Source organism: Saimiri boliviensis, chromosome 15 (genome assembly GCF_048565385.1).
Source record: "Saimiri boliviensis isolate mSaiBol1 chromosome 15, mSaiBol1.pri, whole genome shotgun sequence".
Taxonomy (NCBI): domain Eukaryota; kingdom Metazoa; phylum Chordata; class Mammalia; order Primates; family Cebidae; genus Saimiri; species Saimiri boliviensis.
In genome coordinates, this window is record NC_133463.1 from 18,601,270 (window position 1) to 18,620,615 (window position 19,346).

A 19,346-nucleotide genomic window follows, 5' to 3' on the forward strand; every position below is an offset into this window, starting at 1 on the left:
GATGTGATTATTTATCCCTTCAACTATTCAGACACCCTCCTCCACCTTGATCTCTCAGTCTCTTTCATCTGTACTTTAACTTCTAGATTGTTCATGTTAATTCTTTTTATAATCATAGTTAAGTCTTCTCTGGTTTTGTGCTTTTACTATAGATTATTCTACACTTGATCTTAGCCAAAGGGCCAAGAAGCGATAGATATAGATAGATAGACAGATAGATAGATAGATAGATAGATAGATAGATAGATAGATAGACAGATAGATAGATTCTAAAAGTGGGAAATCAATATAGTTTTTAATTACTATGTAAATTGTTCACTGCAGAATAAGATCATAGACTCCGATTACATTTCCTATCTTGTTTTTGGTTTTTCTATAATTTTCAATTGCCACTTTTATGCTTTTTATGCTCCCAGTTTGGTTTTTTCCTAGAATTAAGAATTGTCTTAATTTTGTTCTCATTTGTTTTCAAATTTTCAATCATAATAAGTAATCTATTAAGTCCTTACCCTCTTTTTAAGATCTCACTTCTTGAGCACGCTAACCTGCTGCTTTCAAACTAGTTACTTTCTAAATCTGACACAGAGATGTCTTCCTGGGACTTCTCTTTTCTTCTTTCCTGGATCGAATTCCCTGTCCAGAATCTCATGACTTATTCCCTCTTGATCTCAGAATTTTATTTTGCTAGAGAACATCCTTGTGGTAATTTTCTAAGAAAGGATATATGAGTGGCATATTTTCTGACTTCTTGCATTCCTGAAAATGATTATATTTTACCCAGATATTCGAGTGATACTTTATCGAGGTATACAATTTCAGGTTAAATATAATTCTCCGTTAGACCTTTAGGTGTTATTCTCTAGTGTTGTACTATCTAGCGCTGCTGAGAAGAAATCCAGAGTCATTCTGATCCTAATTTCCTTTTCTTCCTTCCTTCTTTTCTTTCTTTTTCTTTCTCTTTCTTTCTTTTCCTGCCTTCCTTCCTTCTTTTTTTTGGTAGTCTTACTCTGTCACCCAGGCTAGACAGTGCAGTAGTGTGATCGCAACTCACTGCAACCTCCGCCTCCCCAGTTCAAGCGATTCTCCCACCTCAGCTTCCCGAGTAGCAACTGGGACTATAGGCATGCACCACCACGCCTGGCTAATTTTTGTATTTTTAGTAGAGACGGGGTTTCACCATGTTGGCCAGGCTGGTCTCCAACTCCTGACCTCAGGTGATCCACCCGCCTTGGCCTCCCAAAGTGCTGGGATTACAGGAGTGAGCCACTGTGCCCAGCCTGATTCTCATTTTTCATACGACCTTTTTTCTTATTCTCTCTTGAAGTTTTAGTCTCTTCTTTTTTTTTGTTGATGTTCTGAAATTTTAGGATGATCTTTGGGTCTTTTTTCATGTACTCATTTTAATTTGGAGACTCTTGTTCTTCAACGGTGAAAAAAAATCTCCTGTATTATTTCTATTATAATTTTTTCCATTTTCTTTATTCTTTCTTTTTAGGGATTTCTATTGTGAGATGTTCTCCCCTCTACTGGCTGTCTGTGTTAACTATTTTCTGCCCTATTAGAACTTTTAGTTTGGCATTCTACTTTCTAAGACATTCTTCAATATCTTCCAGCTCTTCAGTTACTTTCATTTTACAACTACGTATATATTCAACCTCCAGACTTTTTATTCTTTCTCCATTCCTTTTTCATAATGCCTGTTCTTGCTTTACAGTGTAATGTTCTCTCCGATCTCTTTAAGAATATTAACTAGAAGGTTTCTAAGTTTTCTTTGTTTCCCTGAATTACCTATTCCATCCATGGTCATTTAAAATTGTTTATTTATCTTAATTTCTCAGTTTTATGCTGGAGATCTTTACGAAATCCCTGAAGGTGACCCTGTGTATGAATGGTAGCACCCTCATGTTTAAGAATTCATCAGCACAAAGCTGATGAAGAACTCTATGTGCAGAGTAAGAAGTGTGCTTCTTGCCAAGCAGCCTTCCTTCCAGGGTGATCACATGGTAAACTCAGGATACCCATGAATGTCATATTGTAGAAAATTCCTCTCTGCAGCCATTCAATTTTATTTAAGAAAAATTATATGTATTAGTTTTCCAAGGTTGCCATAGCAAATAGCACAGATATGATAACTTAAACAACAGAAATTAAAATTTTCTGCCTTCTGGAGGCTCGAAGTCCAAGATCAAAGTGTCAATAGGGTTGTTTTCTTCCACGGCCTCTCTCCTTGGCTTGCAGTTGGCCATCTTCTCCCTGTGCCTTCACAAGGCCTTTCCTCTCTGTGTGTCCATGCTTCCATCTCCTCTGCCTACAAAGACACCAGTCATACTGGATTAGGGCAAACCCATATGACCTAATTTAAACTTTAGTTACCTCTTTAAAGGCCCCGTCTCCAAATACAGTCAGAATACAAAATTCACATGTGAACTTTCTACATCGAGGGGACACATTTCAGCCAATAACAATATGTTTGCCGATGTGTATTTCTTTATTTGTTAGTTGCCTGACAGGCAGACATTTGAATGTCTGGCATTCTCCACATGGGATGAGAAAAGCTGGTGGAGAGGTTGACTCTTCCATATATAGACATTCAGATATTCCCTGTATTTTTGACCCTTTTCTCATTCCTGTCATTTGGTGAGACTTGGAGGTTCTGAGCTTGAGCCCCCCTCGGCTCTGCGGATGGGATCCTCCCTCAGCTACCTGCCTTAGCTGCTTCCTCCACATTTTCCTCAGGAGATGCCGCATATTCTCTGCCCTCCTCCTCCCTGTCCCTTTGTGGACCCCTTACAGCTGCTCTTTCTCCTTTGCTTCCTCAAACACCATCTTCTCTGCTCTCATTATTTCAGAAGTTTGCTAAACCCTCTCACCTGCTTACATTTCTTATCCTGTTATTCTCATCATTTGGAGTTTATACTACTATTTTAATGGAGTCTCATAGAAAGGAGAGGTAAACACACATGCATTTTGGAAAAAATAACCCTCTAAATGCAGTGTGGAAGATACACTAGTGGAGCAAGAAGGCAGAAAAGAGACTTATAGTCTTTGGGTTATTAGCCCTGGGCCTCCGCAGAACAAGCATCACAGGCCCAGAGATGACAGGACGTATGTAAGGCAAGGGCGGCATCCCAGGAGCCCAGGACCTTCTACCTGTGGGCAGCCACATCGCTCTTCACATTTTGGTGGGGACAGTTCCCCATCAATCAAAAATTCTGTCAGCACCCATGAGTCATCACTGATTGTCTTACCTGCTTTCCTGAGAAAATGGCAAGGACTTTGTTACCTGTGCATCTATTTTTCCAGAAGTTCAGAAGTAACTGACCCTGGGAAGATGACTCAGAACATCAGAACATCAGCATGTTCTGCTTCTCTTACAAGCCCTGGTCTTGACAGACACTATTGCCCTTTCTATTTACATCATAATACATCGATCGTTTTCAGACGCCAGGTAATGGATGGAGGGCAGTGAAAGGAAATGTGTGAACTTTCTGTCTGGAAGGGCAATTTGCAGGAACTAATCATCTTACAACAGTTGCTCAGAAGAAAGAAATCCATCAACCAGGCACCCCAAATAGGTATTTATATTCATGAACATCACTTGACTCTGAAGAAAGAGTTCCCAAAGAAGCCTCCTAAGAATGTTGCTGGTGTCACAAAAAGGGAAGGGAAACGTTAAAGAAAAGTTAAACTCATATTTTACCGCAGAATTTGTTAGTGTTTTAAATGTTTATTCAGCAGTGTAAATCACTAAGTCTTTAGCATTTCCCAGACTTATTTGATCATGGAACATGTTTATCACTGGACTAGTTGGGAAATATAATAAGCCCGAAGGCATTTTATGAAAAGTCCAGCTAGACTTTTTTTCTTTGCCCTTTGATATTTAAGTCCATGATTAGAGCTACTAGTAATTTTCTACCACTCCAAAGAGAAAATTTAAAATGCCACCTTTTGCTCTTGAACAGAGAGTCTCAGGATAAGAAAACTTGTCTATTTTCACTGATTCTGAGGATTACCTGCCCTGGGAAGGGTCACCTTCCAACAAGAAGCTGCCAAGCCTCTACTCACCACCCATGAAATGGTCAACTCTGTTTGCATACTTCCTGATCAGAGGAAGGAGCTGGTCTCTACAGAAAGGTAGTCCAGTGGAAATCCATCGACCTACCTTGCAAAGGAGAACCCTCTTTGAGTAGGCAGGCATGTCCTAGACAAAACTGGTTGCAATGGATGAAATTGGGCTTTTCATAAGGGAAAGTCAGTTTTTCAAGAAGCAGCAAGAGGGCTATAGAGGTGGACAGAAACTTGGGAAGCCAACATTCATTCAGGAGCTGTAGATTTCAAAGATGTTACAAGTTGTGGGTTCAGACCTTTCGTAAACCTTGGAACAAGATCTTTTCATTTTCAAGGCTTCTGTTATCCATCTGCAGGGCATTCTCTTCCATTATGAGAGCTAGTTATTTTTGTTCATGTGTGTGTGCTTATCTGCCTGTCTCCCACTTCAGTTATGAACTGATCTCCCACTTCCTTTAGTTCATGACTCCTAATATACTGCTTATGCATGGTACATACTGGTTGTTGGGGACTGACTATGTGTGTTCTACTTAGGAGAAAGGCTACATCAACTCAAGATGGTCTCATAACTGTGAAAGCCAATGAGTCCTTGAAGGGCGATTACGGGAAACCTATGTCTGAAAAATAAAGGATCTGATCTTCCACATTCACTCTTCTTTTTGCATTTTAGGAGTGATCTAAGCAACAACATTGCCAGAATAATAGAAAAATACTTCATGGTCCTAAGCAGCAGTGATGTTTAATGCTCCTATTCATATAAAGTTAAATATAGATACATATTTTGGCCTCACCTCATTTTCCAACTTGTTTTCATTGTACTTCAGTTCCTAATAGCTATAAGGTTCTTCCTCATGCTAATGTACTTTTATATTTCCAGAAGCAATAATAATTGTAATAATGGGATGTTTTTAATTTGAATGGAGAAATACCATTATATAACCTGATAGATTTATTCTATAAAAGTGCTTTTCTGCTTCTTGAAGTAGGACAGTGCTGTGGACTAAATGTTTGTGTCCCCCAACATTCATATGTTGAAGCCTAATCCCCAATGTGATGATATTTAGAGGTGGGGCCTTTGGAAGGTAATTAGGTCATGAGGGTGTAAATCCCACAAGTGGGAATAGTGCCCTTATAAAAAGAGACAGAAGAGATGATCTCTCTTCCTCTCGGCCATGTGAAGATACAGTGAGAAGTCAGCCATCTGCAGACTAGGAAGAAGGCCCTCGCCAGACACTGGATCCACTGGCACCTTGATCTTGGACGTCCCTGCCTTCAGAACTGTGAGAAATAAATATTTGTTGTTGAAGCCACCTAGTCTATGGTATTCTGTTTTGGCAGCCTGAATTAAGGTAAGCAGCATATCTGATTCTTGTTTGTAATGGAATTTGTTCTAATATCTTTACTTGAATATTGTAAAGTGTTGTAAAGCATTTCAAAGCAACTTGACAGCACTCTTCCGTGGGGACACACTAGACTTCTAAGTACAACATTTGTCAAGCTATCTGAATACAGGTCTGACTCTTGCTTTTTTTTTTTTTTTTTTTTTTTTTGAGACGGAGTTTCACTCTCATTACCCAGGCTGGAGTGCAATGGCACGATCTCGGCTCACCGCAACCTCCGCCTCCTGGGTTCAGGCAATTCTCCTGCCTCAGCCTCCCTAGTAGCTGGGACTACAGGTGTGCGCTACCATGCCCAGCTAATTTTTGTATTTTTAGTAGAGACGGGGTTTCACTATATTGACCGGGATGGTCTCGATCTCTTGACCTTGTGATCCACCCACCTCGGCCTCCTAAAGTGCTGGGATTACAGGCTTGAGCCACCGCGCCCGGCCTGACTCTTGTTTTCTAGCTGGGCAACCTCGACCAATTTATTTAAATTTCCAAACTTATTTCCTTTTTTTTTTTTTTTTGTCAAACCAATATAAAATGTAAGTCTCCTTATCTGTTTCTCTTGTGGGATTAACAAATAAGAATTAACAAATGAGAGAGTGCACTCAGGGCCTAGTTATAAGTATTCAATAAACATTTGTCGTTGTTGCTGTTGGGGTAATGACGTAGTGCGTGGTACTGCTGAAGGTGGCAATTCTGTCTAATCTCAGGTCCTTCAAGCCTACCATGCTGTGCTCAGCTGCAATAAATGTTTACTAAATAAATAAAAGAATAAGACGAATATACTCATTAGCTTTTTCTTCTAATACTAGAAGCTTTCAGCCACCTAGTTGATTGAAGATTTTTTTCAATTTATAGACTTTATAAGAGCAATTTGAGATTGACAGAAAAATTAAGCAGAAAGTACAGACAGTTCTCTTAGATTCTTTCTCCCCATCCCAACACCCCAACACCAACCCTCCCCTTAGATTTCCCTGTTATTAACATCTTGCATTTGTTTCAATTGGTAAGCCAATATTGATGCAATATTATTAACTAAAGTCCATTGTTTCCTTTAGAGTTCACTGTTGGCATTTTAAATTCTGTGAGCTTTGACAAATACATAATACCATGTATCCACCATTACAGCATCGTACAGAATAGTTTCACTGCCCTAACAGTCCCCTGGGCTTCCCCTATTCATCCCTCCCTCCCCTCAACCCCTGGCAACCACTCATCCTTTTAGTTTCTATAATTTTGCTTTTTTCCTAGAATGACATGCAGTTGGAATCACACAGTATGGAGCCTTTTTTGACTGGTTTCTTTCACTTACACCATGTATATTTTAGGTTCCTCCATGTCTATTCAAACAAAACTACACTTTTACTTAGGAATAGGGTCATTTTGATGGGAATGATCCATTTGGCTAATGTATCTCTTCTTAGTAAATGCTCATTTAAGGACTAATTCCTTGTTGAAACCCTTATTCTTAGCCTAATTTATTAATTTAACTGAAAACAGATACACTCAAAGGGGAATTTCACATCTGAAGGAGAGGTTAAAAGCAATGAGTAAAAATGCTTGGTAATTAAGTGCTAATTGGTAATGAACCGCTAATTAAAAATAAAATTGAACAATATATGTATACCTTTTCCCTTTCAAGATTAGTAAGTCCATCACTTCCTGGTGGGAGCCTCGATTATACCACAAGGCTCTTAGGGACTTGTCAGGTTCTCCTAAGGTAATATGAATTACTATTCAGAGCAAGCTGGATAGAAATTTTTTTAAATTATTATTATCTATAACTGAATTGCTTCTGGATGACCATACTATCATCCCATTCTTGGTCTCTTTCTAAGGTCAAGGTAATAGAAAATAATCATTCATCATAAATTTAAAAACTCCCCTTTTACTCAACTTGTCTGTCTCCCTGATTTGATCTCTGGAGGATCCTTCCTTCCTCCAGCTTGAAGGAGGAGATGGGGACAGCACAGATACAGCTGCCTTCACACCTTCCCAGGAGGCCAGCCCCAGATGAGTAGGCCTCTTCCGGACTTAATTTCCTTGATCATTTTGTGCTCATCCTGTTCCACTAGATACTGTAAGATACAGATTCTTCTGCAGCCCTTCAGCCTTCTCTCTCAGATTTTTTAAGTTTACACCCTTCAAGCACTTAGAAACAGTATGTCACTCCACTGGTTTTAATTTAGAAAATGCACAAATACATTTACTTGGTTTTTGGAGTGCTTTTTTAAAAGCCACCTTACTGGGCCCTTAGATTTTTCACAGATGGGGAAAGAGAAGGTTTTTCACCAAACTACCTGAGTCCAAGTGGTTTGGATTTCTTTAAAAGAGCTGGTGTTTCCTTCCTGCTGTCATTTCTGCATTTCATCATGAGGACAGCTCCTGATCAAAGAGCACTGTACTGGTGGGGCACCCATTCTCCCACATATGGGCTGACCCCTGGGGCAGAGTGAGTGAGGTGAGCCTGGTCAGGATGGGGTTGGGAAAATTAAGCAAGAGATGGCTCAGCGCAGGGCCCTTGTGTCCACGCAAGTTTCATTCGCATCCCCAAAGCAATGTCGAGCCCCTGAAGCCATATCAACCTTCCAATACTAAGCCCCTAGGTTCTTTGAGCAACGTCATAGCCTAAGAACCAAGAAGAAGATGAAGTATAAACATTAACAGTGGCTGAAAATTGGGGCTTTAGGTTTTTTATGAAATGCAAAAATGCCAATCACATTTGTATCTGCTGGAGTTTTATCAGAAATCTTCTAGGGGAACTGTGATGGTTAATATTGAGTGTTAACTTGATTGGATTGAAGGATGCAAAGTACGTTTCCGGGTGTGTCTGTGAGGCTGTTGCCAAAGGAGGTAACATTTGAGTCAGGGGGCTGGGAGAGGAAGACCCAACCTCAATCTGGGTGGGCACCGTCTAATCAGCTGCCAGTGTGGCTAGAATAAAACAGGCAGAAGAAGTTGGAAGGACTAGACTTGTTGAGTCTTCTGGCCTTCACATTTCCCCGTGCTGGATGCTTTCTGCCCTTGAACATCAGACTCCAAGTTCTTCAGCTTTTGGACTCTTGGACTTACACCAGTGATTTGCCAGGGACTCTCAGATCTTTGGCCACAGACTAAGGCTGCACTGCCGGCTTCCCTACTTTTGAGGTTTGGGGACTCAGACAGGCTTCCTTGCTGCTCAGCTTGCACACGGCCTATTGTGGGACTTCACCTTGTGATCATGTGAGTCAATACACCTAACAAACTCCCCTTCATATATACATCTATCCTATTACTTCTGTGCCTCTGGAGAACCCTGACCAATACGAGAACTAAAAGGGGCTAAGCAGCTTCTCAGAACTAACCACTGAGACTTTTCCTCTGGGAACTTTGGGGCAATTTAGCTCCTTTTCTTTTGGTCAAAAAAAGTGCAATCATGGCTTCTCTTGTTTATGATTCTTCCAGAAGCTTTATGTTTTTTGGTGTTTTGGTTTTTTTTTAAATCTCTCATTCTTTCTCCTGGAACTCTGCCAGGAAGTAGAAGTGATTATCCACATTCCACAGAGAAAGAAGTGGAGCTCAGAATGGGTAAGTAACTTGGCTGATGTCTCCCAGCTGACCTGTGGAGGGGTGCTGGGGTTCCCAAAGAGCTCCTCCGTTCCCTTTCTCTCCTTCTCACTCTGGGGAGGGTGGGACAGCGTCACATGGTTTTGAAGGGAGAACCCCATATGTAGGCCATGCTCCCAGCTTGTCTCTTCCCACAGCACTAACTACAAGGTGTGATGATGAGGAATACTCACTGTTTATGCCCATGTCGTTCAAGAGAAGCCTAAACCAGCAGGCTCAGTCACAGCATCCCTGGAAACTTACCTGAGCATTATCCATAGTAATTCTGCTTGTTGCTGGTTTTCCTTCATCAGTTTTAATCCTAACACCTCTTCTGTATAAACCATACTCAACATCATTTTTGACCATCCTTAGTGGGGCCATTCCCAGGGGCAGGTTACAACGTACTAACAAATGTGCTTATGCAGATCCTCAAAATAGAGTTAAACCTCCCCACGTCTTCAGACTGGGAAAGATTTGCAATTTCTCATTCTATAATGGATGCTACAAGTTGATGCTGATGCTTCACATCAGTTTCCAGATTAATATTTGCTATGTGGAGGGCTGCTAATTAATATGAACCTTTGCTGAAGTTTCAGATCAGCTGTCTGAAATGGAAGGAAGGTAGAAAGCAACTTGCAAATTCTGTGCATAATAAGGTAAGGAATAAGCTCACATAATGAAGTAAACAAGTATGCAACATTTGCATGATTCCTTTTTCTTCCAACACAAGACAAGACACAGGAAGCTGATTAGCATTCTCCCTTTGCTGTGGGTCTTGCTACTTATTTCTCCACCATTTGGGAGGATTCTCAATGCCAAGCACAGGTAACACAGTTTTGCCAAAATTTTCTTATATTATCCAAGGGAGTGATGGGCAGCAAGGTTACCTTGCCAAACTCAACCTGACACAGGTGATTTCTGTTTCTGTAACTTCCCCTCAGCTGATACACCTGTGTCCAGAGAAAACACCCCCCCCACCCAATTTAGGCTCTGATCTCTGAGTGCCAATCAGCCAGAGAGTACTGAAAACAGTTATTACTCAATCCCAACATTTACTGAGGATCTAGTAGGCCCTAGAGCCTGTGCTAGAGGTGAAGATAAAAATAAACAGGTGACTGTCCTGCTGCCTTTGAGGCATTCACTGCCCACTGGAGGAAGACACATTAAAGACAACATTTATCATGAGCACTCTGCAGGTAGAGGAGGGAGTCTACCTCTGGTGGGGGAAAGAGGAAGGGTTCAAGAAGAGCTCCCAGAGGAGGCAATGCCTGCCATGAGACTGGAAAGAGGATCAGGAGATGGCCAATGAGCCATGGAAGGGGGCTCATTCTAGACAGGGGGCTCCCAACATAAAGAGGCAAATCTGTAAGTTCCCAGTGCTTCAGAAACTACAGGTAGTTTCCTAGAGTCTATGTCAGCACGCACAAAGGAAAGCCCTCCCAGGCAAAGCTAGACAGGTCAGTAGAGGCCTGCTCCTGAGCAGGTTCTGGGTGGATAGAGAGTCAATGAGGGCTTTTAACAGGGAAAAGACATGGGAGGATGTATATTTTAGAAAACATACTCAAGCTACTTGGGCTAAATGGACATGTGAAATAAAGATGATAATAAGCATGTTGGGTGTGTACCATGTGCTAGGCACAGTGCTGGAATGGCAAGGACACAGACACCAGTCAGAAATCTTCCAACCAAGTTGGGTCAGTGGGGAGCAGCCCAAGGTGCCAAAGAAGCTGTCAAAAAGCATGGTTAACAGGCCCTGGCCTTCCCGGATCCAGATCCCAGCTCTGCGGGCTGTTAGTTGTGTGGCTACGCAGCTCAGGGAACTTCTCTGTGTCTCAGTTTCTTCATCAGTGAAATGAGGAAGACAGGACCTACCTCATAGAAGTATTGTTGTGAGGATTAAATGAGTAGATGTATGTGATGTTCTTACTTTGATTTCTGGAAGAGTTAAGTGATTTCTAAGTGTAGCTCACAGTATCTGAACAATGGTAAGGACTAAAGACAGCCAGAACTTCAAGACATGTTAAGAACAAGAAGAGGCAGGAGGTGAAGCAGAGGAAGATGTCCAAACGAAGCCCACTGTTTTGTCTTGGGCATCGAGGCAGACGGTGGACATAGAAGGAGAGCAGTTTGAGATGGGGAGATGATGGGATTTGTTTGGGAAATGTTGAGACTGAAGAGCCTGGGAAATATTCAAGTAGAAAAATCCAACCAGCAGCTCTATATAGGAATGTGGGCTCTGGAGAGCAGTTGGGACAAGATTTGAGAACTGGAATTCTCAACAAGAAGTTGAATCCATGGCTCTGATAGACCTAGACGGAGTGGGGTAAGAGATGAGGACCGGGGAGGGGGATGGGGCAGGAGCCCAGGGAAAGCCCAGATTTAAAGGGTGGCCAGGGGAAGAGGGGATCATGGGGGAGACTAAGAAGTGGGAGTTCAAGAGCAAGTAGGAAAATCAAGAAAGAATGGTATCAAGAGGCCAGGGGATGAGGGTGCATCACTTAAGATCAAGAGTTCGGGACCAGCCTGGGCAACATGGTGAAACTCCATCTCTACTAAAAATATAAAATTAGCCGGGCATGGTGGCACGTACCTATAATCCCAGCTACTTGGAAGGCTGAGGCAGGAGAACCACTTAAACCAGGGAGGCAGAGGTTGCAGTGAGCTGAGATAGCACCATTACATTCCAGCCTGGGCAACAGAGTGAGACTCTGTCTCAAAAAAAAGCAAAATTAAATTAATGAAAAGTAAAATGCTGCATAGAAGGGCTGTGATAAAAGGATTAAGAGACGTTATCCATTGAATCTAGCAACATAGAAACTTTGGTGACTGTATCAGTAAGAGTCCAGTTAGGAAAATAGAAATCACACTAGTTATTTCAACAGGAAAAGTTTAATATAAGGAATTGGGTAAACCAAGGGTTGCAAAACTGAAAAGCAAAAGGGAAAATTGAGAAAGCACAGAGGTTGTAACTGTAAGAGGCAATTACCTCCCCAGGGTCAGAAAAACAAAGAGAAGCAGTTGGAGTCACCAAAATCCAGATCCTTGAAGGAGATGCCCCCACAGAGCTGGGCTCTAGCCTCTGAAGAAGGTACGCTGCCCAAGTTGTGCTTATCCCCTATGGAACTCAGAGAAAGGACCTCATGGAGCTGGGACTCAGAGAAGGGAGGCTGCTCAGCTGGACCTGGAGCCTCAGAAGCGTGGACAATGAGCCCAGCAGAGCAGGAGCTGGAATCTCTGACAAAGGGGGCATGAGAGTGGTTCTGGGGATGCTGGTAGAAGCAGGAGGACAATCCTGGAGCTTTCAACAAGGAAATGACATGGGAGGGTATGCACTCTGGAAAACAACAACAACGTGAACCACAAGCAAACAGGGATGAGCACCTCTTCCCACCTCCTCCTGCATCTTTTATGCTCTAGACCAGGCGTCCCCAAACTACGGCCCGCGGGCCGCATGCGGCCCCCTGAGGCCATTTATCCAGCCCCTCTTTCATTGGTGGTCAGTGAGAGGAGCACAGTATGTGGCGGCCCTCCAGCGGTCTGAAGGACAGTGAACTGGCCCCCTGTGTAAAAAGTTTGGGGATGCCTGCTCTAGACACTGTGCTAGATGCTGAAGATAAAAATGAAACGGGCCAGGGATGGTGGCTCATGCCTGTACTCCCAGCACTTTGGGAGGCCTAGGCAGGCAGAACATCCTGGCCAACATGGTAAAACTCCATCTCTACAAAAAAAATTTAAAAAGTAGCTAGGCACGGTGGCATGTGCCTGTAATCTCAGCTATTCAAGAGGCTGAGGCAGGAGAATCACTTGAACTCAGGAGGTGGAGGTTGCAGTGAGCCAAGATTGCACCACTGCACTCTAGCCTGACAATAGAGCAAGACTCCATCTCAAAAAAAAAAAAAAAAAAAAAAAAAAAAATAAGAACCAGTAGACGCCCTGCTGCCCTTAAAGTATTCACAACCACTGGCTTTATAATGAACACAGTGACCCTTGCCAGTCTAGTTTTAATGGTTTAGAGAGAAGCCATCTAGCAATAGGTTGAGAAGCTGAAATGGACACAGAAAATAGGAACCCACTTTTTCAAAAATTTTTCTGTGAAGGAGAGAAGAGAACAAAGTAGGAGGAGGATATAGATGCAGTGCTGGGGAGGCATTTGTTTTCTTGTTAATTTAAGAAGCCAGACTCTACAGCAAGTTTCAACCTGAGCCCACAGAAAGGTGAGAACTACACACTGAGGAGTGAAAGTGTCTGAAGGAGACGGAATGGTGGAAGCCAATGCTCCAGGAAGGGTTAAGCACTTTGTAACTACAATTCTTATTATCTGAACTTATGGTAAGGGCTGGAGGCAGAGCCAGAGCTTCAAGAAGGAATTGGCTGACACAGAAGCAAGAATATGGATTCTTCTGAGAGGTAAAGAAGGATATTTCACAAAAGCACCCACTTTGTAGCTGGTGATGTGTTGACGTCCTGGGTCTAATACAAAGTAATCCCAATAGAAAGTTCCTCTCCTCTCCAGCCTAGGAAATCTTTGGGTCTTCACTCAGATATTTACTCGGGCCTTCCCTGACCACCCTCTCAAAAATTGTCACCCACTTTCTCCAGCACACTTGAACTCTCCCTTTCTGCTTGTTCTCCTTGGCACTCACATATTATCTCACTGAATTATCTGATTTCTTGTTATATTCTACCACAGGATGTAAGCCTCATAAAGGCAGGGATTTTTGTCTGTTTTGTTCACTGTTGTAACTGGAGTTAAATGCTGCTTGGTGCAAAGTAGGCACTCAATAACTATATGTTGAATGCCTGATGAATGAAATCCTCATGTAAGTACTACTGAAACAAAGAATAGGGTACATCTACCAGTCAACTAGCATTCAGAAACTACCTGCTGGGTCTATGGGTGATGTTGAAAAAGAAAACAAAAATTCTATCATTGAATTTTTAATATTTGAAGAAACAAAAGAAATGAGCCCATGTGGTAAGAAGACAACTTAAGATGTCTTACCACATAAGACAACTTTCCAAATGAGCCCATGTGGTAAGAAGAGTGTGCATGAACACACACTCACACACCATTGTAAGGCTTGTCCTTGTCCTAAGAGTTTAAGATAATAGATTTTTTAAAAACAGTGAATACATGAATGAATGAAATCACTGTTTTATCTGTAATCATTTAACAGAGGATGGAGCATAATATCCACTCACTCAACTCTCCCAGTTTTAAATATTTATTAATATTGGAGTTTATTTTTTAAAGAAATTAAAAAACTTAGGGTTAAATGTTCCCCCAAAAGCTTTAACTGTTGCCTAGGTTTAGTATTTTTCAGAATTCAATAAATTTTGGGGAACTTTTTTTCCTTTAAAAAGAGGAAAACTCTGAAGAAAATAGCCATGTTACAAATGTTGTTACACTGAAGCCACAGAGTCAAGTTAGTGGCAATGGCCCTGGACTGGGTGCCAATTGAACTGGGTTTCAATCCTGCCTTTTTGTTTTTTGTTTTTTTACTATTATTAAATGCAACTGTATGCAAATTGCTTCTTCTTCCTAAGTCTCCATTTTCTCATTTATAATTTGGGGAGTGGGGTAGAGAGTTTTTACCCAAATATAGTGTATTAGCCATCTAATCATCCATATTTATATGCCTTCTTAAGATCCCTCTAAAATACTTTTAAAACCATAGGCTAAGCTCTTTAACCACAAGAACACATTGTGGGTGCAGGACATCAATACATTTCCAGGGTGGAAGACACTGGGTCATTGGGTACATGGTGACTGATCGAACAAGGTGGAGGAGACACAGGAGACAGTAACAAAGAAAGAAAGACAGCCATCCACCTTACTGAGCCTTGGAGAAACTTGGGTTCTGGAACACCAGTTATAATTAAGCACTGGAGCAAGTCACAGATTGATTCTGGACTGGCATGATTTTTTTCCATGTTCAGGGGACATTTGTCAATGTTTGGAAGCATCTTTGTGTATCATGACTGGGAGGTGCTCCTGATGCCTGGGGGTTAGAAGCCAGAGATGGTGCTAAACATCCTACCATGCACAGGACAGCCCCCTCGGCAAAGAGTTATGCAGCTCAAAATGTCAAAAATACCAAAGTTAAGAAACTCCACTCTACACCGAAGAGTTGATCTCCCACTCTGGAACCCTCTCCATATTTGAAGACTAACAGATATCCATCTACCTCACTGTTATGGGCTGAATTTTTCTCCTCAAAATTCATATGTTGAAGACCTAAACCCCAGTACCTCAGAATGTGACTGTATTTAGAGATGGGGCCATTAAAGAAGTACTTAAGTTAAAATGAGACCTTAAGAGTCGGCCCTTATCTAATCTGACTGGCGTCCTTACAAGAAGAGGAGATTAGGACACACAGAGAGACATCAGGGATGCACATACACAGAAAAAAGGTTGCAAAGAACACAGAGAGAGGCAGCCGTCTGCAAACCACAGAGGAAGGCCTCAGAAGAAATCAACCCTGTCGACACCTTGATCTTCGACTTCCAGGCTCCAGAACTGTGAGAAAATTAATTTAATTTTCTTTAATACTTTATTATAACAGCCCAAGAAAACTAATACACCCACTATGCAACTAATGAGAGGGCTCTTCAAAGAAATGGGATGACCACAAAGAAGACCTCCAATCAGGTAATTATGGGTCCCCAGAATTATTGCCCACTTCCCTATATCACATTATAGGGAACTTCCAGCCTACAATCACTGTTCTCCTGGCCCCTGCCTCACACACACACACAACACACAGCTCAAGATCAGCTTATTGTCTGGCTCCTAAATGTGACATAATAGCCAAAGATCTCTGAGGACATCTACAATACAAAAGAGAGAAACTAAGATTAACAAGCAGCATATGCAACACTGGAAAGAACAGATATAATCTGGAAACACAATTTAACCTTTAAAAACTCTTTAATAAATATTCCTAAGCGAGCAGTAAAAAAAATTATTGCATCAACAAAGTACTAGTTAACAAGGAAAAACTATTTAAAACTAAATATACAAGCCTGAAATTCTAATAGTAAGTAAAATATAATAAATCCAAGATTGTAGAACAAAGGCAAGAAGATGTAAGAAAATGAGAAAGGTAAGATGTGTGGAGGATCAGTTCAAGAGGCCCCACATCTGATTAATAGGAGTGATAAAAAGAGAAAACAAAAAGAAAGAAATGAAAGAATCATCACAAAGGGTTGTCCCAGAGTCAAAGGACATGAGTATCCAAATTAAGAAGCCAATCAAGTACCCAAGTGCTCAAGTTGGTAACTCACATATGTGCATACACATACATAGACACACACACACACACACACACACACACACACACACACACATCTAGACCCATCATCATAAAACTTCAATACATCCATAATAGAGAGAAGATACTGAGAAGGTTTAGCAGGAAAGATAGAAATTTCCTATGTAAACCAAGAACTTCAACCAGCATGAGACCTCTCATCATCAGCCACACTAGGTCAGAGAAGATGTATTCTGCACATGAAGTTGTCCAGATGTTCTGAGATTCATGCCTTGTGTGGTTGGCTCAAGGTCCTTAACCAGGCCCTGATTCCAGGAGGGATTCCTGTCAAGTAGATTGCTCCTGCTGCCCAGTGCCATATTTATTTCAAAGAATCCTGTGAGACAGGGTGGCCAAAATGTCAGTGACATCATGATTTTAAGTGACTTTCAAATACATCACACCCAGGACAAGTTCAGTGCTCTGGGTACTGATGATGGTCCATCACTGACCCTTGGCCTGAACTACATGGGTGGGACTCTAGGTCATCTCTCATCTGGATTTGTTCTGTGGTTTCACCTCTGATCTTCAGCACCCAAATCCAGCTGTGGTGGCAACAGGCATCCTTTACTCCAGTTGACTCCACCACTGATACTCAGGGTGGTAATCCCACTGCCCCATTCATCTAACAGGCAGTCTTTTGACAGTAGCTATACCTTTGTCTACCCAGTTCTTTCAAGATTTTTGCTCTGCAGCAGCAAGGGTCTCTTCCAATTGATATCCTCCCCTGCCTCCACGAATGTGGTGATGTCATGCATTCCTGAATCAGCTGAAGCCATTCTGGATGACAGACAGATGTTCCTTGTGCCAATAAGGCTGCTCTTCTCATTCCTTTAGTCCTCTCCATTGGTGGCAGTGAGTGGAAGGCAGGAGTGCAGTTAACATGGAAAGAATCACTGCCTAGGAAGGTAGTAATTACAGCAAAGAGTTCAAGAGGAGACAGAGTTGGAAGACATGTTCTACGTTTAGATTATAAAATCCTGAATAGTAAATTCAACATAACCAGAAAGCTAATTATTGTTCACATTTTCTCACATACCCTGGATAAGACTTGCACTTTTGGTCATCATCAATGAAGTACAGCAACAACTTTTGAGAAAGTCATTGGAAGCTGGTATTCATGATGTGGTATCAACTGTAATAATACAATCAGACTTCAGTAAATGGTATGGCAAAAGCAGTACAGATCTATATTATTCATTGTAAAGAAGTTTCCAAGAACTTGGCATTGTGAGTAATGACAGTACTGCTACTTTTCTTCATGATTAGAGATATGAAATTAGCTAAGAACACAGAGATAGTGCCTGGACACTATGAAGAAAGAATCTTCACATGCACTGATTAAGTAATAACTAAATGTAAGTACCTCATCTCTATCCATTATTCTGAATGATTTTCAATAAAATACTCTATCCTACATGGGCCCATGAATTTTATAATACTTTCTTAGTCAAATTATTTGTTTTGAAAAAGGTCCCCCATACAAAAATATTTATCTGAGGCCCCACACATCTAGAAGCCACCCTGTTGTTGGGGAATTATTTAAGGATGTGCCTCAGCCCAGCAAGTAAATCAAGAAAACAAAAGTCTTGGGATCCAGGAAATGAGAGATTAAACCAAGAAAAGCAGAAAAGACAAATCTCAAGATAAAAAATATAAATCCTAGTCTAGAAATCAACCAGTGTTGATCAGAAGGGAAGAACAGAGCTTCTGGGGTAGAGTAGAGAGTTCCTGGGGTAATAGAGAGTTCCTGCTCTGGGGAGTTCCAAGGTCAAGCTCCTAAACCTTAAATAATAGCTGATACAATTTTAATATTTTGAAGTAGGCAAATAAGAGCAAAATTGCTATGAGGAAAAATAAAGGCAATTAGAAACTCTTGGAAAAACAAAATGCTGTACAGAAAAGGAAATTAATCATTGTCTTCCACTTGATTCTACAGTAAACCACATTTACTAACCGCTCCTAGGTAAACACTGTTTATAGATTTTAACCTTTTATACACAACCTATAAACAAGGCATGAGACACAATTGTAGTCATAAATAAAATGTAAATGTCATCAACTTTAGCAACAGAGAGGTAAAAATTCAAATGATAAAGACTGGGCAGTGGGAAGTAGGGAGGAAGTGTAAAGAAAAGGGTGGATGGCCTCATCTTTCAAAGTCGTGAAAATCAAGGATTCATCAAAGTGTAAATCAAGGATTACAGCCTGCTAGCAAATGTAGAAATAAAATTATATATGTTTTAAAGTTACAAAGTTATCCCATGAAGAAACTAAAGGTAGTGATAAGACTATATTGGGAGGATGGGTAGAGAAATGGCGAATGTAATGAACTAAATACTCATATATTAGAGCAGTAGATACTAAATAATACATAAAATTGAATTCATTGAATTCATCAGGATACTACCTTCTAGGGAGTGGGATTTGAGACACAGTGGGGTAGGAAACTGTTACTTTTCACTATAAATATTTGATTTTAAAAGTATATACAATCATTTCTTTCATAAAATTAAATTTTAAATATACTTTTTTAAAAACAACCTAAAATACGGTGACTCTACAAGATTATTTTTAAGGTTCCTTTTATATCTAAAATTCATAGAAAGTGCTCCCAAAGCTTAGTCTCTCTGGAGAAACCCTGGAACTTTTCCCTTCTGAAAGTCTGGTATATATTCAAGCTGACTGATCAGAAGCCAGTTCATGCCACTAGGAACCTCACAAACACTATTTTGATAAATGTCAAATTTTCACTCCTGACCTTATTTTATCTTCTCAACAGCTCTCTGAAGCAATTATTATGATCATCTATATTTCAAAGATGAGATTCAATGAGACTAAATTAATTGTCCTGAATGACATGAGCTTTAAATTGTTAGAATGAGATTAAATTCATGGCCTTTCCATGCTAAGCCCTTTTCTCTCCCACCATGTTATGCTTTTTTGTTGAGCAGAATGAGAAAGTAAGAAAAATCATCTGCCCAAGAGC

General features: G+C 40.9%; 1 protein-coding gene across 5 annotated transcripts in view; it reads right to left on the minus strand.

Annotated features, from left to right (window-relative positions):
- The window catches only part of CRH (corticotropin releasing hormone), a 242,547-nt gene that overhangs the window by 6,970 nt on the left and 216,231 nt on the right, over positions 1 to 19,346 (minus strand). The gene's annotated exons all lie outside the window — the stretch shown is intronic.